This window comes from Lactuca saligna, chromosome 9, assembly GCF_052625555.1.
Source record: "Lactuca saligna cultivar CGN05327 chromosome 9, ASM5262555v1, whole genome shotgun sequence".
NCBI lineage: Eukaryota > Viridiplantae > Streptophyta > Magnoliopsida > Asterales > Asteraceae > Lactuca > Lactuca saligna.
This window is the reverse complement of record NC_136425.1, coordinates 124,225,004-124,234,274: the sequence shown is the minus strand read 5'-3', so window position 1 is coordinate 124,234,274 and position 9,271 is coordinate 124,225,004.

The following is a 9,271-nucleotide window of genomic DNA, read 5'->3' as shown; positions in this document are numbered from 1 at the left end:
AGGTAGGTGAATGATGATTCACCAATTTCCACCATAAAATAGAATAAATCTTATTAGGTTTTAATTGCTTTAGAAATTCCTAGGTTCTTTGTGATTCATTGAACTTTTCAATGGCATGTTTCAATCTCGAGTGTGCCCTTCAAGTTTTGTGACTGGAATGATGAGGATCACAAAACAAGGTGTGAAGTAACCATGCAAATTACTTGGTACACTTAATGTATTACCCCTCAATCGAAGTGTTGGTTAACCACACACCCTCCAACGATATTATGATAAACATTAAGTCACCCTTTGCCTACCTTGATAAGTCCAAGTTAGTGTGCCGGTTAACCACACACACTCCACTAACAACTTAATCAAAGTGCAAAATGTAATTTCATGGATTAGCACCTTATTCACATTTTCCTAAACTAACTAAGATTGGGAATTAATAATATTTTAGTTACTTTAGTATATTCATAATACTTATTATGAGAATTATAGTCATTGTTCTACCTTTTCGGCTAACGACCCTCTACCGATCAAGGAACCGGTGGGTGAGAATGCACACCCATTAACTTGCCATTTTATAGGCAACAACCTTATACCCCCCTTATAAACCGGCTTCGTGAATGAGGCATGCTAATGATAAAACGACTTTTATCTTATACATATATAATTATTATTCACTTATAATATTATAAAGTATAAGGGTTGAATTTTAATATTTAAAATTCTAAGGGTTGGAACTAAAGTTTTAATTATGACTTTACTTGTTCCAAAACTTGAGGGCAAGTTTTGTAAACTTTCAAAACTTTTCATTTCTCATAACTTATGATTTTATTAGAGTATTAAAATGAAGACTCTCCATTTTTCATAACTCTTGTGTTCTTTTAATGGTTTTAATTCAAGTGTGACTCTCGGTTTTCCATAACTTGAGCTCTTCATTATTTTGGGTTAATTCCTCAAGGGAAGAGCCCAACTCTTTAGCTATAATCAAATTAATGTTTCCCTAATTCGAGTTCTACAGTCTAGATTGAGAGAAATTAGGATCATGGAAATCATGATCCAACCATGGTGACCTAGTTGAAAAAGATCATCTAGTTAGATATTATCTGAATTAAGAGAGCGGTATAAGTTTTGCTAAATCACCAACTGCACTGAGCGTTAAATCCGCATTGATGCTTAAGCAGCATTCTAAATTAGCACTAAGTGTAAATTTATCGCCTGATAAAGAAGAGATTAGGAACAATTTGTTCACTTCGGGTTGGCTACTAAATATGGAAAATATGTATAGTCTGAAATAATAAGGTGTAGCACGAATGAAAAAGAAGTGATCGAGAGCGAGTTCCTAAAAATACACGCTAAGGGTAAGCAACGAGGTTTTGGTACACCTCAAATGTAAAGACTATTTAAGTGTCGTCTATAAAATAATTTAGGAAACGATCGAGGATTTCCGAGGCAACATTTACTACCACGGTTACTCTTACTATAATAAAACAATATTTGAAGAATATATATATTTAGAAAGTCATCGTCGCAATGGAGGCGATGCATGTTTATGATAAAATAAATTACCTTGTCTAGATAACAATTTGAGTGATCAGAAATGATAAGTAATCTCACTATTATCAAAATGTGTAATAATTCCAAGATAATGAAGATACATGTGTGGCGATCAAATAAAGTAGTAAAATAATATAAAGATTAATCAAGGTTAAAGGTTTAAGTCATCAATGAGGGAATTTATCCAGAAATATTCATATTAAACTTTTGAGAAATTATCCAATTGTCTAAGTCAGGACAAATTCAAGCTTACGAGGAGTCTGAATACTTATGAAAACAAGTTTGAGAGTATAGGAACTCACTGAAAATTGCAAAGTAAAATGCTATTTTAAGAAATGTGTAAAAATGTTGATCTTTGGAAATAGTGCATTCTTAGTTTAGTGGTTCTACGAAAACAATCATTTAGAGAATAGATAATCGTAAAATTCAAAACTTTTGATGTATTGAAAGAAAAGAAAAAAAAACATAAGGAAACATATCCTTCACATATAATTTCCGAATATAGAAAAATGATAAGCATAAGAGTATTCATCTTGTGCATTAATTATAATGAAAAATTCAATGAAAATTGCATTTTAAATCAAGTTTCCGACTTTAAAATGAAAGAGCAAATGTGAATAGGGATTACTTGTTTAAGAGTAGATTTCAAAATATAAATAAAAAGTATATGATAAATGACATATTTGAATATGTCAAAGTTGACTAAATCAAAGGTATGCCTCATGAATATACACGTATTAATCGCTCAAAACGAAAGGGTAGACTTCTAGTCTTTATATATACGAATATGATACCAGGAGAAGCAAAATAGACAGAAACAAAGTTAGACAATGTATCATGTTAACATTATGGCGTGCGAGATCTAAAATCAGAAGGAGAGCGAGAAATAAAGTTCGGGGGAAAGAAAAGGAAGATTACAACAATTATTGCTATTGTTAAAATTCAAAGAACAATACATATATTTATATTTAAAAACAGGTTGAGATATAATTCAGACTTAAATATTCGATGTATGTTGATTAAATAGATATGTAGGAGTTCTAAAGTGTTTTCTAAGTTTTGCTAAAAATTCATAAGTTATCTATTAAGTTAAACTCCATTTGTGAAAAAGAAGAAGCACTACAACTGGTAATTGAAAATCTGACAGTCTTGACCCTTTTAGGCTTAAGTCTAACAATGGTTAAAATGGAAAAGGTAAAACTCGGTATACTTAAAACAATAATTTCACGTTGTCGAAAGCGCATCACTAGAAATTTAAAAATGAACACTAAGTTCTCAAATGCTATAATTTTTAAAAAAACTTCATAGATTATAAAACTATATTGAAGCAAAGTGCACAAATAAGGTATGTTTTGAATAACAAGCGTTAGATATGTCTTATAAACATGTTTGAAGTAGACATTTGCATAAATATCATCTTGTGCTTTCGAGAAAATACATTAAAGTAAATTACAATGTCTAAAAGAGAAAGCGGTTAAATGTGTCAAAGCAAAAGTGTTTTGAAGATTCAATGAAGCTTTTACACATTCTATGAATTTTAATGTCATATGTTTAAGTTTTATAACATAGGGTTTAAACACTTTTATAAAAGAAAATGTTTGTAAGTTTTTCGAAAACATGCCAAAATGGTAAGCAAGGTTTAAAATGGTTTATATGCCCTCAAAAGCACATATATCCGTTGAAATGGATTTGAAATGAAATTGAAATAGCAAGGTTAAAAACCAATATTGGTTAGATTGAGTTTTGAAGAAAAGTGTTAAGTTAAAGCAAGTTGTCAAAAGAGTTTTAGCGAGAATATGGCTTAAATTGTTAGGAAATGTCTACTAAGTTGAATGAAGTGGTTATAAAATATTTTATCGATGATAAATAAAACCGATGAAATGAAATAACTTTTCGATGGAAGATTAAGAAGTAAGGAATAAGTATGTTAGTGTAGCTGATCGTACCTAAATACTAATGCAAGTCTTAGGCGAGTGCCAATGTCTTTTCCCCGAGATAAAGGACAAGAAAAATTGTTAGTAAAACGTTTTATGGTGTCAATGCAGTTTATGACCTTTTATAGAGGTCAAAGGGATATCCTTTGTTAAGTTTTAAGCTCAAGGCGGAAACAACCTAAAGCTAAATTTGTAGCGTAGTAGAGAAGTCTCACGTATAGGTTAAACCTCCGTGTCTCCTTGTGAGTCGAATCCGGATTGCCCGCCAATGATATCCAAGTGATTGCTTAGTGGCGATTCATCTATCTCCTTACACAATGCTCCAATTATTATTCGTGTCGATATCGAAACGCTTTTTCCTTGTTGTAACTCTAATACGAAGACGGTGAAGAGCTATTAAGAATAATTGGTATAGGTTTCGACTTAAGATTATTACTAGTGCATATCTAGCTACTAATCTTACATCTAAAGTCAATAGTTACCAAGGAATACCCATTCTTAGTACTATGTGCATTTCTTCTAGAGAAGCTAGTGATATAACCTAAGTGGTTAACCTAGCACTTGATAAGGGGTAAGAATATTTCTAAATAAAGGCATTGTTATAAAAGTTCACTTAGTTTCTAAGTGTATCTAGATGAATGCCTATAGTATGCAATGCCCGTACACACACCGAAAAACTTTGTTGTTCAAAGTTCAAGCTGAAAATCATTTTGAACATAATTCTACTATAACCGTTTCAAGCATCGCATTATGTTTCCTTAATTAAGCATAGTTGGCCAGGCTATACTTAATTACAGTCCAATAATGTGTACTCAAATTAGTCATACTAGTAGTATGTTCGGTATTTTAAAAACGTTTAGAAAATCTTTGGCTATAGTTGTGGTTTTCCAAAGGAAAACCGGTATTCTCTATAACCTTCGGCTTTGATACCATTTCTTGTCACACCCCGCTAAAGCGGAAACACGAGGCGTGGCAGTACAAAGGGTTTCATAGCAAAAGTTTAAAGACAACACCAACCATAGTATTAAAAACCATTACAAATTTACAACGGGTTTGAACAACTTTTAAAAGAAATTACAATGAAAATAGAAATACAACACATGCGAATGCTCCTAAAATTGAGGTGTTCCTAAGTGCCACTTACTCGATGATTCCTAAAAAATCATGTAAAACGAGCGTCAACTATAAAAGTAGTTGGTGAGTACTCACAAGTTTAACAAAATAATATTGGTTCATGAGTTGAAATCAAAGTTTTGATAAAAGTTTCCAATAATAAAAGTATATTGCTAGGAGTAAATAAGTTTGTAAACATAGTTCGTTGTTATCATGAGAAATAAAGTATATTGCCCAAATAAGATGCAACATTCATATTTTCATGGAAGATAAAGTTCGTTACTCAAACGAGTAAACAAGTTTCATTGCTAAAATGAGTTGTCAATTTCGTTGCTACAAGGAGCAAACAATTTCATTGCTAAAACATGTATATAAGTTTCCAGTAGTAAAAGTTCGTTGTTGTAATGAGAAATAGAGTCCATTGCTATAATGAGAAACAAAGTTCATTGTTATAATGAGAAACAAAGTTTATTGCTATAATGAGAAACAAGTTTCGTTGCTAAAATAAGTACACAAGTGTCGTTGCTAACATGGGAATACAAGTTTCGTATGTGTATAAAGAATAGTACGTGCATCAAGTTTCCATTCATGAGTTCACAACCCAAGCCTAATGACCGAATCGTGCCCTATTGAGTACTATGTGTATCGCAAACATAGTGTATAAAATGGTAAAATGCACTCAAGCGAATCGTGCGAGTGAGGAGTTGTCTACCTCCTGATAGCGCTATCCATAATAACCATAGGCTCAAAAGAGTTAATGTTTGTTGTCTAGAGATTCCAGGGACTTAACCGCGATACAGTCCTCATGAATTAAAGTAACATACACATACATACGAAATATAGCAACCAAGTTTCATGCAAGTCAAAATAAATACAACAAACATAAAAATAGTTTAGGACATGCTTTTCCACCCCAAAACATTTAAAAACCGAAAATAGGGGGTGCGTGAATACTCACAATGTGCATTGAGATGATGCAAATGGTGCCTTCACTATGCTCCACTCGTATCACTATCGATTCCTACAATAATGGTATTCGCTAGTGAGTCCCTAATCGAAATCTAACACTACTATACATGGTACTACAACAGAATTATGCCAATATTGTGTCAAAATTTAATATCGATAAGTTACAAACATTTTTCTGTGGAAATTAAGTTTCAAAGAATCAATTGTTATATAACAATTTAAGTGGAAAATTTCCATTATTGAAATATTAATATTTAACATTTTAGAGGTGTTCCAATGATTAAATATTCAAAACTAAATCAATTTAATTCTAAAATATCCCAAACTTTGCATTTCAATTTTAATTGAAGTCAAAGACCTCAAGATAAATTTTCTTGAATTTTTGATTTGTCTAACTATTTTTCACCGTTTTAGTTTCTTGAATAACCATAAATTCATGAAAAATAGCAATAAGTTAAGAAAATTCCCCAAACTTTTTATATTATTGTTATTAGACATTACTAAGTTGGGAAAAATATAAAAATGGATTTCCAAGCTGTTTAATTATATTTTATGATTTTTGAGCATTTATTCCAATAAAAATTGAAATCAATAGAAAATAGTTTCCAAAATTACCCAAACTTTTTATTTAACTGTTATTATACATAACTAGGCTGAGAAAAATATAAAAGATATTTTTCAGTGGGTATTTCTATTTTTCCTTGTTTTATTCCTTTAATTAAAATTAATTGAAGAAATAATATTAAACAGTTAAAATAAATTACCAAAAATTTTTGTAACATCATTTACAGTATAGGTAACCTGGGAAAAATATCAAAAGTGGTTTTCATAATGTATAATCGGGTTTTGGGTATTTATGTGTATTTAAGTTTATTTAAGTGTAATTAACTTTAGAAAATAAGAGAAAAATAGTTTACAGTGGAGAAAAATCCTCAAACATTTTATGTAACCTCCTACTGTACAATATGATGCTTTGGTAAATTTTCATGAATTTTGGATAATCAGAACTATTTTTCCTTATTTTAGACCATTATAATTACCAAAATTTGGAAAAAAATAGTAAGATATGATGAAAAATCTTGAAAATATTTTCTTGAGTCACCCATGACAGGTAAGGTATGTGAAAATTGTTAGATACAACTTTCACACTTTCTAAAGTGATTTTGTGATTTATTATACCCTAACAAAAGAAAAAACGGAAATCATATCAAACAACAACAAAAATTGATGAAATTTGGTGAGGGGTCATTATTGACCATAAGTATCATCCATAAATTTATTCCGGATTTATTGACCTCTGGAAGTATTTTATATGATTTATGCCTATGGTTTTAGCAATAATTTTAATAAATCAAAGAAATAATAAAAGCTCTTGAAATTTTCTAGATTATCACATGCATGTGAGGGCTTTCAAAAGGAAAAATGTTCAAAATTTATTCATAAGGGAAATGGGGGTAATGAATCCAAACAAGTTAAGAAATGTTGCATGCAATGGTGCATGAGATGTAAATGTGACTGAAGTTCATGAATTTGTGTAGCTCATTCAGTGAGGTTTTAAGCCACGAAATTTCAGCCATCAGTCACTAGATATGTTAAGTTTCTAAATTAGTTTTCCTCAGATTTATGGTTGGGTTTAAGGCCATTGATCATGCAAGGCAAAAATGATGATCACAGAAAAAGAGCTGTTTGCGCAACCATTTTGTAAAAATTGCCAAAAATCGGATATTTAATATTTTACAATGAGACCAGTTGTTTTTGAAAGACAACTCAAAATATTATATTTCAGAAAAAGAATCACGAAATTTTGTTAAGAAATGAGTGAGATATGGCAGTTTAAAGTCAAGTAAAGAAATCTGGCAGATTGCATGCATGATGATTGGTTAGAAAAGTCAGTTTTCATCATTTCCTTGAGTAAATCTTTTGAAATATTTTAAAAGATATCATGATAAACTTATATTCTAGTTATGTTTCCAGAGATAAAAAGATTAAAACTTATCAAAATGTATACATTCATTTATGAACAAAAATTTGTTTCTCAAAAACTCTTAACTTGAGTTTGATGTTTTAATCCTTAAAATCGGTTTTTGCACTAAGATCATGAACATGCAACCTTGTTTATCATACATGCATGGTGTTAAAACACATCCATGATGTTCTAAAAAAACATTTTAACACAAAGAAAACAAGTTTGAAGAAGATGAAGAAGGAGAAAGTGTAAGAAAAAGAGCAAAATTTGAAGGAAAAGTGAAGTAGAAATCGATTTTACCTTCAAGAATACCACAAGATGATGAAGATTTCGAGTTTGAGGAGTGTTCTTGGGTTTTCTTTCCGGAAAATTTATTGGTTCTTAGAGGGAGGAAGAGAGAATGGAGTGGTGTTTGGAGAGAAAAAGTAGAGAGAAGGTAGAGAGAGTTTTCTAGAGAGAGAAAGGAGAGAGATGTGTGTGTGTTGGAGAATGAGAGTGTGAGAGAGAGATATGGGGAGGGGGAATCCGATTTTAGGGGAGGAGAGGCTCCCTCTCTCTTGTTTCTTTTATAAAAATTCAAATCTTTTATAAAAATATCCAACTTTTTATAAAATGTGCACCTTAACCTAGTTTTTATGCATAAAACTCTTGATTTTCGACTTATAAATCAAGGGTAAATGAAAATAAATAAATTTTTATTTTTCATTGAATTGAATTTCATAATAATTATTATGATAAGATAATATTATAAGGTTCATAATTGTTTTTATAGGACTTTTAAGGTTAAAGTTTATAAATATGAGTTTTTAGGGCTTTTAGGGTTTTGGAGTTTAATAAACTTTGAATATCAAAATAAATTGAATACTTGAGACTTCAAATTATCTTATGGTATTATAACTCTTTTATAGTGATAAATAATGTTTATAATTTATTTTTATCGGTTTATTGGCATTCTATGTACTGATTCCGAGATTCAAGCGAAATTGAGGAATCAAGTATACTAGTCATAGTCTTCAACTTTGACTTAAGTTTCTATGAGACTTTGTACTCACTTCTACTTCTAGGTCAAGTGCATGATGTGTGTATATGATTCATGAAATGTTGTTCGAGTCAAAGAGTAACCCGAATATGGATAGTCACTACAGTTAAGTAGTCGTAGAATTCACATACCAATGTGAAATCCAAGCACATTATCCATTGTCTCTATCTATTTCCAAGATTCCACTAGGTTATAACTTAGCTTCTAGTTACTAAGTCTAATATGTGTAGTGTCTATATGTGTAACTAAGTTTATTCAAATCTAGAACTAACTCGAATTTTGACGGTTGTCACATTGATTATCTTGAAGGTGAGTGGTATTAAGGTTATAAAATAAGTTTGTCTTGTGAAATTTATCTATCAAGATTTTATTTTAATTATGTGATATTATGATGGATCCTAGCTATTGTTATATGTTTGGAAACTAAATATTTGAATGCCTTATTTTGTCATCTGTTTGGTATTAATGGTTTTGCTTATGACTGATGTTTTTGATAAAGTTTTTGTTCTTCTAGCAACCTTTGAGTTGGTTCATACTGTCACACCTCTAGGAACAACACATAACATAGTGGGCCATTAGATAGTAGTGCCCAAAGTAATAGAATCTCGCTTGACCATTTGGGGTTGTACGGCCATTTAGGTCTGATTAGAATCTATTTAGTCCTCTTTGGGTCATTTAACAAGCACATATGTTTATATAGGTCTA